The sequence below is a fragment of the Marmota monax genome, unplaced genomic scaffold (assembly GCF_021218885.2).
Source record: "Marmota monax isolate L192 unplaced genomic scaffold, Marmota_monax_Labrador192_F-V1.1 WCK01_AAM20220418_F8-fsc00125, whole genome shotgun sequence".
NCBI lineage: Eukaryota > Metazoa > Chordata > Mammalia > Rodentia > Sciuridae > Marmota > Marmota monax.
The window spans coordinates 9,698,632-9,714,561 of record NW_026695235.1 but is presented as its reverse complement, the minus strand read 5'-3'; the positions used below and the strand labels follow the sequence as shown (position 1 = coordinate 9,714,561).

The 15,930-nt window shown below is 43.1% G+C and overlaps 1 protein-coding gene across 2 annotated transcripts in view; it reads left to right on the top strand.

Annotated features, from left to right (window-relative positions):
* The window catches only part of Dscam (DS cell adhesion molecule), a 668,205-nt gene that overhangs the window by 73,862 nt on the left and 578,413 nt on the right, over window positions 1-15,930 (top strand). The window lies entirely within an intron of this gene.

The following is a 15,930-nucleotide window of genomic DNA, read 5'->3' as shown; positions in this document are numbered from 1 at the left end:
ACTGCTCCAGCAGATCCTGCCCCAGAGCCTGTGAGGCTGAGCCTCAGCCTGTGCCCACCCATCTCTGCACTTCCTGGGCACCAGCATCTTCCTTCCTCTGCCTCACTGGGGAGCTGTCCTGGCTCACGTCCGTGGCCTTCACACCCTGTCCTGGGGCAAGACTTCCGTCTCAGATCTCTTAATTTTGCTGGCCCTTGGTAAAGAAGAATTTAGGAATTTAGATGCTTTCCCCCCTTCATCAGCTTGTGAGATGAACCCTTAGGACTCGGGGAGCACATCAGATGCTCAGAACAGAGCCATGGCCTTTCTGGGCTGTTTCCTCTGGAGCAGGGGCTGCTGTGCACTTGATGTAGGAGGACCCACAGGGAAAAGCGTGGCTTCATGGCAGGTGCCTGTGGATCATCTGCATCCTGCCCACCTGCGGGCAGCTGGGTGGGCTCTCGCCTGCAGCAGCACAGCCTTACCTGAGGACTCCTGGGCAGATGCAAGTGCCCGGCATTGGCCTCCAAGGGCAGCCCTCACCGGTGACCACTGGAGTTAGTGCTGTGGACCCACACCAAGAGGCCCCTAGGCCGAGAACTTGGACAGGCTTCCGCGCCGGCTCCCAGTGTCCCCCAGAGACAGGTGTTGCTGTGGCCCACAGTGGTGGCTTCTGTGAGCATTTCCTTCTGTGACCGTCTTCCTTTTCCCACTTACCTGTGTCCCCCACCTCTGCTGGTTGAAGCCTCCTCCCAAGTAGATTTCCTTCCAATCCCTGCGGGTCTCAGGGCCGCCTTCTGGGGAACCCAAAGGTAGACAGATTTGGAGTCAGGGCTGCTGCTCCTGTTGCTCTTGCAAGTGTTCCAGGGACATAGCTCGTAGTGGAGAGAGGTGGGCAGGAGGCTGCTGTGGTGGTCCCAGAGGGGCCCAGGAGTGGAACCAAGGCAGGGGTTGAACAGGTGGGGGGACATGGATGATGGCAGGTCGGGTCTGCAGAAGCCGCGGGCCGTGTGCAGTGCCTGGTGTGCAGACTGGGCCGACGTCAGTCCAGCCGCCTGAGGGTGAGCGTGGGAGGGGCTGGGCTGCTGCAAGAAGGACCTGGCCCTGCTCCTCTCCATTTCTGTCCTTGCCACATTCATGGATCCACGCCCACGGCAACAGAAAGAAGCGTGGACCACCTGCCTGTCTGCTGCTGCCATTTGCAGATGAGAGTGTTCAGAGTGGGGGAGGGGAAGTGGTGATCTCAAGGTCGTGACACTGGTGAGCTGCAGAGCGTGAGCCTGAACAGGACAGGGCCAGCTCTTCTCCGAGGGCCATGAGGCTTGTGTCTGGGTTCATCTGAAGCTTCCTCTGCCTTTTACTGGCCTCTCCTGGTTGTCCTTTTTATGCCTATTAGGTGTTGACCCCATCAGGCTGATCTGTAGCACACTTTCCACAACGAGAAGGGAGTTAAATAGGACAGTGAAGGTGACCAGGGCCCATCATAAGGCTGTTGGATGCAATGACTACCATTAGTTTTAAAGCTACCTCAGGCTACTCTGGTAGAATGTGCAGCTAGCTATCCAGTTAGTTTGTAAATGGATTGGTATACTTCCTGACCAATGCAGGGGGTTGAAATTTCACTAGTATAGGTGGAAAGGTGGGTTATCTCTTTACCCTTTGTATACATGTCTTGCTTCATCTTTAAATAGCAGTTTACTCCCTCCTCCCCAACAGAACACATCTTCATTTATATTTTGATTTCCTAAATTGATTGGTGTGTTGTTTAGTTCCATGATCTTCATTAGATCATTTTGGTCCTTTCTGCAGCTTTAAGGATTTCTGTTTAGTGTGACCACATTAGACTAGGTGTGGACAACCAGATTTCCCATGGAATGAGAAATCTGGAGGTAACAGTCAAGGAATAGACTCTTCATGTCTAACCGGACAAGTCCTTGTGGATTCTCTCCCCAAATATATGTTAAATAAACAAGATGACATGTTCATCAGGCACCTCCCTTTCAGCTGGGCACGGGCAAGATGGTGCCTGCTCGGAGGCAGAGGCTCTCAGCCTGTTTCTCTCAGCTTTGCTTCACAACAGAGGCCCAAGGGCTGATCCTGTAGGTCCTGGTACTGGCTATCTGACAAGCCGTTAGAGACTTGGGACTACGTCATCTTCGGTTCTTTGACGCCTTAATTAACGTATTCATCTGTGAAATCCCCCTGGAACATTACCACATAGGAGCGAGCTGTGTTAGCTATTTTTTATTGCACTTGCTTTCAATCTACTGATCAGTAGATGAGATTATAGGGGATTTGACTTCCATATTGTCAAAGGGCAAAGGCAAATCTTAAGGACCTGTGGGAGGTCCTGAGACGGTCTGACCAGGTATGAACTTGGCTTCTGATTAATTCTCCTGTGTCACTAAGACATTTTCATTTTGAAAATTGTTTTTTTTTCCTATCATCTTGCAGTTTTTAAAAAACATCAGTTGGGTTTTTCTCTTCCAGTATGAAGAAATTCTCATTTGGGGCATATGGAATTCAACTTTTCTAGCAGATTAACCTCTTGAATTTGTCAGAGTGAGGAACAAGATCAGAAAAATATCATTTGTGGGGAAAATTCTCTTGTTTTCTGGAAACTTGTAAGGACATACTTGTTGCAACTCCCAAGTGGAATAAAAGGTGGTTACTGTGGGAAACATCTACTCAGATGTAACAAAATGATTGTCAGGAGTTGGTGATGCAGAGATGAATCTTTTGGGCAAGGTGAAATTGAATAGGGAGCTTCCCCTGCATGTCACCAGGTTAACTTCTGTGGGAATGCGTCGGTGGGTCACCGTGATGTTCACGTGTGCCCGGGCTGTGGCTTGCTAATTGACGTCAATACTGTCAGTTCCCTAGCCCTTCAAAAGTGGTTACTTCAGCCATTTGCGTTCAGGCCAAAAAAATCACTAAATGATAATTTGCTATGCTCCAGTAAGAGTAGAATTTCATAACCCAATGCAAAAGCCTTCTTCAGTGACAGTCTTCATTTGTTTAGTGGAAAGTCTCTTCTAGAAATTGTGCTTTTCCGTTGACAGGCATCGACTGTAGCCTGGCGGGGGGCGGGGGGCCGGGGGCCAGGGGCTGGGGGCAGGAGGACAGTACTTAGTTTTGTGATTTTATTCCCTCCTGCGTCAAGTGGAAGTGGTGACATTTTCATAACCATGGTGATGTCAGTGGTGACGGTGACGATGATGACGGTGACTGCAGTCACGGTGCTGAAGGTGACAGTGGCATCTTTCTCCATGGCTATTTGGAGCATGCAGCACAGAGCTGGGCCCATTGAAGGGGCTCACTGAAGCTCAGTTCCCTTATCTTCTCTCCCAAACCCCCATTCTGTTCTTCTGGGTTCCTTTCTGAGTAGCATATGTGTATCAGCTTTGTAATGCTGTTATAACAAATTATCATGAAGTTGGCGACTTAAAACAGCATACATGTTTTTTAAGGAGCTGGAGGTCAGAGGTCCAAAGTCAGTTTCACTGGACCCAAATATGGGTGTCATCAGGGCCGTGTTCCCTCCAGAGGCTGCAGGAGAGTATCAGTTCTCTTGCCTGGTTCAGCTCCGGAGCTGCATTTCTTATATCCCCTGATTCCTGGCCCTTCCTCCATCTTCAAACAAATTCAGTGAAGTTACAGGATAAAAAAAAATGAACATACAAAAAATTGGTTGCATTTCTCTACACAATGAACTATCTGAGAAAGAAATCAGGAAAACAATCCCATTTACAATAGCACCAAAAACAATAAAATAAATTTAGGAAGACACTTAACGCATGGGAAAGAAAGACTTGCATACTGAAACTACAAAACTTTGAAAAGGTACATTTAAGAAGTACGAGCAAAAATAAGGGTATTCTGCATTCACGGACTGGAAGACAGTAGTGTTAAAATGTCCACACCATCCCAAGTAGTCTAGGTATCCAGAGGAACCCCTCTTGATATGGCTTGAATGTGTCCCTTTCAAAATTCAGATGCCAAAACTTGATGCCAATATCTGGTTCAAGCTCTCACCAAGAGGCTGCATGTCGTTCTCCACCATGTCATTCTCACTCCAGAGCAGAGGCTAGGAACTACCGCGTGGGACGTAGACAGCAGCCCTCACAGGACACTGAACCTGACCTTGCCTAGACCTTACGCTTCCTGGCGTCTCAAACTCTGAGAACAAAATTTCTGTTCTGTATAAACGGCCCAATCTGTGGTAGTTTGTTACAGCAGCACAAACTCACTGAGTCATCTGTGAAAATCCCAATGATGTTTTCCACCGACATAAAAAAGACCATTCTAAGACTCACGTGGAACCACCAGGGAGCTGAGTAGCCACCTCGGTTTTGGGAGAGAAGAACAAAGTTGGAGGTCTCACACTTCCTGATTGCAAAATACATTACCAGGCCTCAGTGGTGAAAACAGCCCATCACGGTCCAGAGGCAAGCTGAACAGAGAGCTCAGAAAGAAACCCACACCCCCATGGTCAGCTGGTCTGTCCAAGGGCACCAGGAATGCACAATGGAGACAGGATAGTCTTTTTGACAGTGGTGTTGAGAAAACTGAATATCCACATGGAAAAATTACGGAAGTGGAGCCGTGTCTCTACCAAGCACAAAAGCCGCTCCTACTGCATTGAAGATGTGAACGCAGGACCTGAAGACCTGAGATCCCACAAGAACCCAGGGGAGAGCCTCAGGACCTGGCTCTCGGCAGGCAGTCATTTCATGGATAAGATGCCAAAGGCCCACGTAAGGAAAGCCGAGCCAGACCAGCAGGGCTGTGCCAAGATGCAAGCCCCTCAGATGACGAGAGAGGAGGTGCACTCAGCGGAGCCTGTCCAGATGTGTCCCCCTTCAGGAGTAGCTCTGGTGGTCACCACTGAAACAACAGGGCAGCAGCTCAGTGTCGGTTCCCCTGCTGTGACTTCTGCGAAGCCATCAGCAATGCCAGCAGAAGAAGCTGAAGCTGCTGGAAGTCCCGGGGTGTCGGGGTTCTGTTGGGCTTCAGCTGTGCACGCAGCTGTGCAGAGATGTGCTGGCACCCACTGCAGTTGCACATGCCCAACTTGTGTGGTTGTAAATGGTTGGCCTTTTCTGCTGCCCACCGGTGACACACTCTAGAACTGGGGTGTATATCTGTCCTATGAGCACGCCTGGTGCAGAGTCAGTATTCTCATTACAACTGTTTGTAGAAGTATCCTAGGTGAATCTACAGGCTTACTAAAACCCTGGTAAGAATTTGGAAAACAGTTTGGAGACTCTTTAGAAAACTTCCAATGGAACCACCATTTGACCCAGCTCCTTGGTCTATACCCAAAGGTCTTAATATCAGCATATTACAGTAACACAGCCACATCAATGTTCATAGCAGCTCAATTCACAATAGCTAAACTGTGGAAGCAACCTAGATGCCCTTCAATAGATGAATGGATAAAGAAACTGTGGTGTGTATACACAAAGGAATATTAGTCAACCTTAAAAGAGAATAAAATTTGGCATTTGCAGGTAAATGGAGTTGGAGAATATCATGCTAAGCAAAGTAAGCCAATCCCAAAAAACCAAAGGCTGAATGTTCTCCCTGATAAGTGGATGCTGATCCATAATGGCAGTGGTGGGGGTTGTGGGAAGAATGGCGGAACTTTGGGCAAAGGGAGGAAGGGAAGGGGGCTATGGCGGCAGGAAAGATAGTGGAATGAGATGGACATTATTGCCCTAGATACATGTATGACTTCACATTTGGTGTGATGCTACATCACGCACAATCAGAAATGAAAAGTTGTGCTGCAATTATATATACAATAAATCAATCTGCATTCTGCTATCATATATGCCTAATTAAAATAACTAAATTAATTAATAAAACCCCCCCGTAAGTTCTGATTCCATTGGTCTGAGGTTGGAGACTGAGATATGCATTTCTGATGCTCTCCCAAGGAAGGCTGTGCTCAGCCTGCGTCATGTTTTGAGAAGGTCTGCTCTTTGGTGTGTGCTGGAGAAGCTGGGCCCCCTCAGAATGCAGAGGGGTCAAAGCATGGAATCCTTCTCGGGAGGTGAGTTTATGTGTTTATGTGGATAAAAAAACATCAATCACTCATTCTGTGCATCATAGGTATGTAGTATCATTCCATCTGCCTGACAACCTTCCAACTTTGGCATTTCTAATGTGAAGGTTTTTAGCTGACTAGCTAGAACACCAGGGAGTCCATCACCTGTCTCAAGCCACATGGGTCTCCTCCATGCATCACGAGGCTAGTCTCCTGCTTCTGGAGGACCAGAGACCACTTCCAATTCTTTTCTAATCACGGCTCCTCCTCAGACTATAGGCAACTCTTCTGTAAAAGCATCCTTGGGACTGCTATTCTGCTCCTCCCCCACTACATTCTGTGTAAGGCTAACCGTCTTTGCCCATCTGTGTGGCACATAGCTTGGCCAAGATGCCTTGGGAGACTGCAAGGTGGCGACCCTAGACTGGAGGAATGATGCCTCATTGAGATCTGCTGCTAAGAATCATTCTAAACTTCGGATTGCTTTGATTGGGACCTTAACAAATTACAGAAGACATGTGCAGGGACAAGGCCTCTGTCATATTAACATAGAACCTGTGCACATTCTTCCTCCTGTATACTTAGAATCATCTCTAGATTACTTATAATACCTAGCACTATGCAAGTGCTGTGTAAATCATTGTTGTACTGTATTGTTTAGAGAATAACAATGAGAAAAAAACACTGTACATCTTCAGTACAGACACATTTTTTTTTCCTCCATTTTTTAAAATCTGCAGTTGGTCAAATCCATGGATGTGGAGCCTGTAGACATGGAGGGCTGAATGTAGTCACCCCCACTCACCCTCTCTGTCTTTCTGAGTTCCCTTCTTACCCCAGAGTCCTGCCATCTGGAAGTCTATGGTCCTTAGTCTGTCTTGCCTGAGTCCAACAACTTGACTCCATCCAGATGGATCCCAAACTTCCCTTCCATCTGCTCCATCCAAACCAAAATTGTGCCTTCTTAAAACACACAGCAGCACTCGACAAATGCAGAAAATTATATGATTAAAGCAATTTGCACTCAAATGTAAATGAGGCCTGATGCTCTGAAAGTCTTGAATTTTAAAGAGGAGCTTATTATTCCCAGTGGCACTAATGTGTGGGAAACACATGGAGGAGGGGCACCTGTGGTCAGCAAGTGCGCTGGATGGTTTCCAGACTTCCCCACGGGGCTGCCCTGAGTTTGGCCACAGGGACTGAGCACACAGCTTTAGGTCCTGGCCAAACTGCCCCTGTCCTCACCTCCCTTTGCCTGGCTTGCAAGGTGGCGCAGAGCTGCTGCAGGACGCAGAGCTTCCCATCTCAAGCTGGAAATGCACTTAACGTAGTGCTTGCTCCTCACAGGGGTCGAGTGTCCACATCTGCAGAGCGCTGTGCCGGCCCCTTTCTACTAGTGGCTTCCTTGGCCCACACATGGGTGTGACTGTGCTCTTGGCTGAATGTTGGCAAGAAGCCGCTCACCTGCAGCACCCAGAGGCATCCTTTCATGAGAGGCGGAAGTGCTGAAATCATTTCTGAGAAGGAAAGGAGTGGAATAATCCAAGCCAACACTGCCTGCCAGAGACAGGTTATCATGGCAAGAGACAGTAATGCCACGAGCCCTGGTGACAGTGGGAGTTAAATAATGAGCCATGTCCCCAGGGTTCTGGGCTGCCCCGGAGGCTCTGGGCTGGATGTCTTAGTGTCTGCAGTCTCAGGGTCAGATTCAGCGAGGTGAATCAGTGAGGTGAAGGTCTGCACACCTGCGGACTTCCAGTGTCCCACCGTTGAGGACCAGTGCCCTGGAACCAAGGACAGACACACAGGAGAGACATGCCTCCTGCTGAGGCCCAGACTGGCATCCCTTCAACTCCCTGTCCATCGGCAGGGCTGGTCACAGGCCCCCGGCAGTTCTGATTCCAGTAGTTCTATAATATTCCTTAGAGTTATTTTCTACTTATTTACTTAGTTTCTGATCTAAATCCCAATTTAATAATAACTTGGCTTTCTGATGAACATTGTATCTTAAACATTTTTATGGTAACTTGTAGTCTTTTAAAAACATTTTTATTCATAATAGTGTATGTATTAAAACTAATGTGATGATAAATCATTTTCTTATAAATTATTTTGATAATTTCAACTTTATAGGGATTGAAATAAGATAGAAAAGGATAACTTGCTACAAAAAACAAATTTGGCTGTTAAGATCATAAACTCAGCATACATTATAGAACCAAGAAGCGTGGACACAAGGCTTCATAGAAGGTATTTGACTTTTGTCTCTCATTCGTGGCACAGAGCTCCTAAAACCTCTGAACCCTGTAGATGATAAGGGCTTTTTCTGTTCTAATGAGGTGATAGGACCCTAACTACCTTCAGGAGGGGTTGGTCATCAAAAACACCAAGGCAGAGATGGATTCAAGAAGGTGGATTGGAGGGAGCCTGCAGTCCATGGCTCGGGATTCAAGCAGTGGAGCCCTGCTCTGGATGAGGGGGGGGTGAAACAGGGGTTTCCCTAAATTCAGTATTGGACAGTCAGAATGTCTCAGAGACTCAGAAAGCTGGGTGCATTAAACAAAGAAGACTCCACTGGAGCCCATCCGGCTGCGCACTGGTGGCAGCACTGGCTCAGCCCAGAGGGAGGGAGAACAGAGAGAAACCTGACGGGCAGATGTAGTAGAGAAACACCTGAGGTCAGAAAAGCAGCCTGAACTCAGCTGAGCCAGAGACTGCACTGTGCAGTGGTGCCTGAAAAGTGCTCGGTTTCCCAACTGGCTGGTGGCGCCACCTTGAGGCGGCTATGTTGCCGCTGCTGCTGCAGAGTCCGGTCCCAGCCAGCGCCTCCACACAGCCTAGGGCACACCTAGCAGAACACTGGTGAAACAGGCACAGAGAGGACTGCACCCAGGGGAATCCAAGTCAGAAGGTCAGAGGGGAGTCCAGCTTGCTTTCCTTTCAGTCTAGCAGTTTATGTGAACAGCTGAAGCAGGTCAGGAGGGTGTGTCCACACTCAGGGATTAAGCCTGGGAAGGCTGTGCTCATGGGCAGCAGAGGGTGTGGAGGATTGGCTCCTGGGCCCCACGAGTGGAATTCTTGGGAAGCTCCTGGGTTCCAGACCCCAGACAGAATTTGGCAGCTTCCAGGCCCTAGGGGTGTGTTGCTCTAACATCTCCAGAGCAGTCACCACCCAACCAAGCCCCCGGGGCCGGATTAGACCTAAGTCCCAGCCCCAGAAACTCCTCTGCAGCAGACCCACCCTGGGATGCTCCAATCCGGTTGGTAGGTGTAAATAAAACTCCACCTGACATTCTTTCCTCCCCATTCCACCCTATTCTGGTGAGAAGGGAGCTGAGAGCTACTTCAGCCAGCTTCCATTTTAGGCCACTCCAGCTGCAGCTTAGTGAACACAAAAAGAGGAAGGGGCTTCCCACCCCCAGCCCCTTGCTCTCCCTCTCAGTACACAGCCCAAGAGAAAAGAGGAAAGGAGGACAGGTGGGCATAGATGAGGACCATCCAATACACGTATATGCACATACATATTTGTTTCTCATTTTTAGCATTCTTAAATGTAGTCGTTTTTCCTTGCCTTTTCCTTGAGGGTTAGGGTGTTTGGTTCATAGATTTTGTTTTCATTGGTCTGTTTCTCTTTCTCTCTTTTCTTCTCCTGATAACAGCCAAATTTTATTATTCTTATTTTTCTCTGCCTTTACTTTGTTTCTCTTCCTTTTCCATCTCCTTGCTTATAACCACCACCTGGTACATCTCTTGAGCATTCTCTTTGTTCATTTTTTGAATGTTCCGAACTGTCTTCTACTTTCCTATCACATTTTCTTTTAATAAGCTGTATTTTTATAATCTTTAAAAACTGATTTGCTTATGACTCTTGCCCTCACCATTTGTGTTGTGTTGCAATTTTTACTGCTGTGGATTACATAGTAGACATCTGTCATTAATGCAAGATCTAGTTCCTGGGTTTTTATTGTCTTTGCTGTGGACAATCGCTGACCCCACCATTCTTGTGTTTCTGTGGTAGTCATTGTCGTAGATATAATAGAGAACAGGTATTTGTGTTAATGCTGTATAGCCTTTGTATCAATTGTTATTACTGCTTGTTTTCCCCTAGCCTGTGAAGTGCTGGTAACCTATAGGAACACTGCAATTTCACAGGGTAGAGACTCTGCTGCTGAACTAAACTTAGTCAAAAGAAAGGGCACCTTGTTCCACACACAAATTAATGGCAATCTTCAACTGGACTTTAATACAAAAAATAGAAGAGACAAAAACCCAAGCCAACCATCAGGCCCAAGTAGAAAGGACTAGGGGTGGGCCCTCATGTTTTACTCACAGACATTCAGCAAAAACAGAGAGGTAACACAAAGGCTGTGGATACCACATATATGAGGGGGTTCCAATCTACTTCACTCTAGGACATTTTGGCAAGTGAAGACCCTGCCCTAAAAGACCTACACATAAGAGTGGAAGAGAAATCCCTCCCAACAGATGCATAAAATTCAACACAGGAATATAAGAAATAAGAAAAAACAAGGTAACATGATATCTTCTGAAGCATCATTCACTAGCAACTGATCCCAAAGATATTGAAGTTATATCAAATAAAAATTTCAAATAAATCATCATAAAATTGATTGATGAATACCAAGGGAAAATAGAAAAACTGAATTAATTAAGTCAGTATAGGATATGAATGAGAAATTTAATAAGGGGTAGAAATTATGAAAAACAACTGAAGAGAATTCTTAGAAATGAAAGACACAGTAAATAAAATAAAATGTTCAGTTGAAACGCTCTCTAATGGAGTAGATCATGCAGAAGACAGAATCTCAGTGCTATAAGACAAAGTGGCTAGTCTTGAACATTCAGACAGCATCAAAGAAAAGGAAATACATAGTAACCATGATCAGAATATACAAGAACTCTGGGACAACATTAAGAGACCAAATTTAAGAATCACTGGGATTGGGGAATGTTGTGAGATGCAGGTTGATCTCATGGTTAACCTCTTCAGGGAAATAATAACAGAAAAATTTCCAAACCTTGAGAATGAGATGGACATCCAGGTACAGGAGATATTCAGAACCCCAAATAGACAAGATCTAAAAGGAACCTGTTCAGGATATATTATAATTAAAATGTCTAATATAGAGAGCAAGGATAGAATTTTAAAAGCCTCAAGGTAAAAATATCAGGCCACTTAAGAGGCAAGCCAATCAGAATCATTTCTAATTTCTCAACACAAACTCTGAAAGCCAGGAGGGCTTGGAATGATGTATTACAAGTCCTGAAAGAAAAAACTGTCAACCAAGTTTGCTGTATCCAGAAAAACTACCCTTTAAAATTGAAGAGAAAATAAAAACCTTCCTAGATCAGAAGAAACTAAAAGAATTTATGAATACCAATCTAACACTATGAAATTATTTAAAGAAATACTTCACACAGAAGAAATAAACCCCAGAATTCAAAAATTTAAAAATCTCATTGAAGAATAGCTAAGCAAGTGATAAACAGGACAAATTAAACATTAGAAATAAATCAAATTGTCAGAAATTAATATCATCCCTCTATAATAACAAATTGAATGTAAATGAAATCAAATGTCCAGTTAAAAGACATAGACCGACAAGAATGGATTAGAAAACAAGACCCAATGATATGTTGTTTGCAAGAGATACACCTTATAAGAAAAGACAGCAACAGGCTGAAGTGAAAGGATGGAAATTGATGTGCCATGTGAATGGATCCCCAAAACAAGCAGGAGAAGCTACTCTCATATCTGACAAAGCAGATTTCAAGACAATATTATTCAGAAGATATAAGAAGGTGACTTCATATACTGGTAAAGAGAACAATTGAACAGGAATATATAGCAATAATAAATATTTATGACCCAAATATGTGTGTAACTAATTACATGAGACACTACTCAAATTAAAGCCTCAGATAGACTCCAGCCCAATAATACTGGGGATTTTAACACAGCTATCTCAGAATTAGATAGGTATCTAGCCATAAACTTAGTAAAGATTTTTGGACCTAAAAAATATTATAAATAAAGTGGACTTAACAAACATATATAGAATATTTCATTTAGCAGAAGCTTAATACACTTACTTTTCAGTAGTTCATAAACTTCTTCAAAATAGACCATATTTTAGGTTTCAAAGCAACTCTTAGCAAATACTGAAAAAATGATAAATTCCTTGTATCTTTCTATGTCATAATGGAATGAAATTAAAAGTCAATGCCAAAAAAATACAGAAACTACATAAACACACAGAGATTGAACAATATAATATTTGAATGATGAATGGGCTATATAAGAAATAAGTAGAAAATTTTTAAAATTCTTAGACTCAAATGAAAATAATGATGCAACATTACAGAACCTCAGGGACACTAGGAAGGCAGGCCTGAGAGGAAAGTGTATAGTATAAGAGCCAACATAGTAAAATCAGAAAAATCCAAAATAAACAGCCTAATTATGCATCTCAAGGCTCTTGAAAAAGAAGAAATAACCAATTCCAAAATCAGTAGAAGGAAAGAAATAATTAATATCAGAGCAGAAATCAATGAAATTGAGAACAAAAAGAACTACAAATGAAATAGAGTTGGTTTTTTGAAAATATAAACAAGGTTGATAAGCCCTTAGCCAAACTAACCAAAAGAAAAAGAATATTCACATTAATAAAATTAAAAATGAAAAAGTAGAAATCACCACAGACATCACAAAAATCCAGAGGATCGTTTGGTATCATGTTGAAAACATATACTCCAATAAATTGGAAAACCTATAAGAAATGGATGGATTTATGGACCCATATGACCTGCCAAAGTTGAATCCAGAGGACATAGAAAACCTAAACAAATAACTTAAAATGAGAATCAAGTAGTAATTTAAAAAAGCCAAGGATCAGATAGATTCTCAGTTGAATTCTACCAAATCTTTAAAGAAGAACTAACAGCAGCGTTTTCAAATTATTCTATGAAATAGAAAGTGGTGGAACACTTCCAAATTCATTCTATGAAGCCAGTATCACACTCAAACCAAAACCAGACAAGAACACATCAGGAAAGAAAATTACAGAACAATACCCCTAATGAACTTGGATGCAAAAGCTCTTAATAAAATAGTAATAACTCAAATTCAGCAGCATATTAAGAAGATTGTAAATCATGATCAAGTTGGTTTTATTCCAGGGATACAAGGATGGTTTAATGTATGCAAATCAATAAATGTGATTCATCCCATAAATAGAATTAAGGACAAAAATCACTTAGTCATCTCAATAGATGCAGCGAAAGCCTTTGACAAAATTAATGCCCATTCATGATAAAAAAATAACACTGAAGAAACTAAGGTTAGAAGGAACCTACCTTAACATAAAGAGTATATATGAAAAACCTAAAGCCAATGTTTTAATAAATAAGGAAACACTAAAGGCATTTCCTTTAAAATCTGAAACAAGATAAAGATGTTCCACACTCATTACTCCTAAATTAATGTAGTGCTAGAAATTCTAGCCAAAGCAATTAGGTAGAAGAAGAAAATAAAAGGGATAAAAATGGGAAAGGAAGAAGTTAAATTACCACTGTTGGCAGGTGATATGATCTATACTTAGAAGATCCAGAAAACTCCACTAAAAGACTGTTACAACTAAGTCGCAGGTTACAGAATCAACATACAAAAATCAATAGCTTTCCTATATACCCAACAACAAATATGCTAAGAAAGAAATGAAGAAAGCAATTCCATTCACAATAGCTTCAAAAAATACCTAGGAATAAATCTAAATGGTAAACACCTCTACCATGAAAACTATAGAACATTGAAGAAAGAAATTGTAGAAGACCTCAGAAGATGGAAAGACCTCCCATATTCATGGATAGGCAGGATTAACATTGTTAAAATGGCCATACTACCAAAATCAATACACAGGTTGAATGCAATCCCCATCAAAATACCAATGACATTTTTCATAGAACTTGAAAAAACAGTCCTAAAATTCATTTGAAGAATAAAGACCCCAAATAGCCAAAGTATTCCTAAGTAAAAATCACAGTGCTAGAGGGATGACAACCCTCCCTTCACGTCATAGTACAGAGGTACAGTAACCCAAACTGCAGAGTCCTGACATATGTAGACCAATGGCACACATAGAAGACACAGAGACAAACCCACACATCTACAGACATCTGGTCCTTGACTAAGGTACCTACATTGGGGGAAACATACATCGCAGAAAAGAAAGTCTCTTTGAGAAATGGTGCTGGGAAAAGGGTATGCATAGGTAGAAACTGAACCCTTATCTCTCACCCTACAAAAATATCAACTCCAAATGGATGGAAGACCTAGAAATTCTACCAGAAACGATGCAACTCCTAGAAGAAAATATGGGATCAACACTCCAGCAGTTAGGCACAGAGATGACTTCCCCATTGGGCCCATAAATCTCAGGAAATAATGTCAAGAGTTGACAAACGGGACAATATCAAATTTCAAAGCTTCTGCACAGAAAAGGAAACAATTATGAATATGAAGAGAGTTACTTTTCTGACAGCAGATTAACATATGGAATATATAAAGCATAAAAAAACTTACTGGCAAAAGCCAAATAACCCAATTAATAAAGGGGCAAATGAATTGAACAGACACGTCTTAAAAGAAGAACTACAAATGGCCAACAAATATGTGAAGACTTGTTCAATCTCATTGTCAATTAGGTAAAAGGAAATTAAAACTATACTGAGATTTTTTTTTTTTTAAATCTCAAACCAGTCAGAATGGCAGTCATCAAGAATACAAACAACAATAAATGCTGCAGAGGATGTGGAAGAGAAGTCATGCCTTTAAACTATTTCCATAAAATAGTCTGGAAGTTTCTCAAAAGACTAGGAATGAAACCACCATATGACCCAGCTACACCACTCCTAATGAATTCTTTGTTCTAAAGAATTCAAGTCATGCTACTATAGTGACACATGCATCCCCATGGTTATAGCAGCACAATTCATAGTAGCCAAGCTATGGAACCAGCCTAGGGGTCCATCAGTGGTCAAATGGATAAATAAAATATGTTGTATGTACACAGAGGAGTTTTATTTAGTCATTTAAAAATAAATTTTGTCGTTTTCAGGAAAATGGATTTTAAGTCACATAAGCCAAACTCAGAAGGTTAAGGGTCATCTGTTTTCTCTCATAGGTGGAAGTTAGAGAGGAAAAAGGCAAAGGAAGGTGGGGTAGGGGCAGAGTGTTGGAGAATCTCATAGAAAGGAAAGGAAGGTTTGCAAAATTGAGGAAGAGAACCAGAAGGTTGGGAGGGATGAAGGGGAGTGCTGGAAGTGATATTGGCCAAATCATTGTTCTATTGTGTGCATGAATGAATATGTAACAGCAAATCCCATCATGTGCACAACTAGAATGCACCAATAAAAATACTACAGAGAAAGCATCAATTCAAAAGAACAATTACAATTCTAAAAATATGTACAGACAAAAATTAAAAAGACCACGGCATGGTTGGAGGTTTGGAACCTTCAGCCTTGATCTTGATCTCTGCTCAGGGTTGGAGAGGGCATTCAATCTCTAATGGCCAAGGATTTAATCAATCCTCCTAAACAATGGGACCACCATTACAAACCCCTCAAGGACTGGTTTGGGCTGAGAACTTCCATGGGTGAACACATCAAGTGGGTGGATGGCATGCCCAGGAGGACATGGCATCTGCCCTCGTCCCTCACATTGCCCTACACATCTCTCCATCTGGCTGTTCCTGAATAATGCCCTTTACTGTTTATGATTAATGGGGATTTAATGGACTTAAATGAGCCATTCTAACACGTGGTCTGCACTAAAGTAGGTGGGACTGGTGGGAGCTCCTGACTACGCAGCCAGGCTG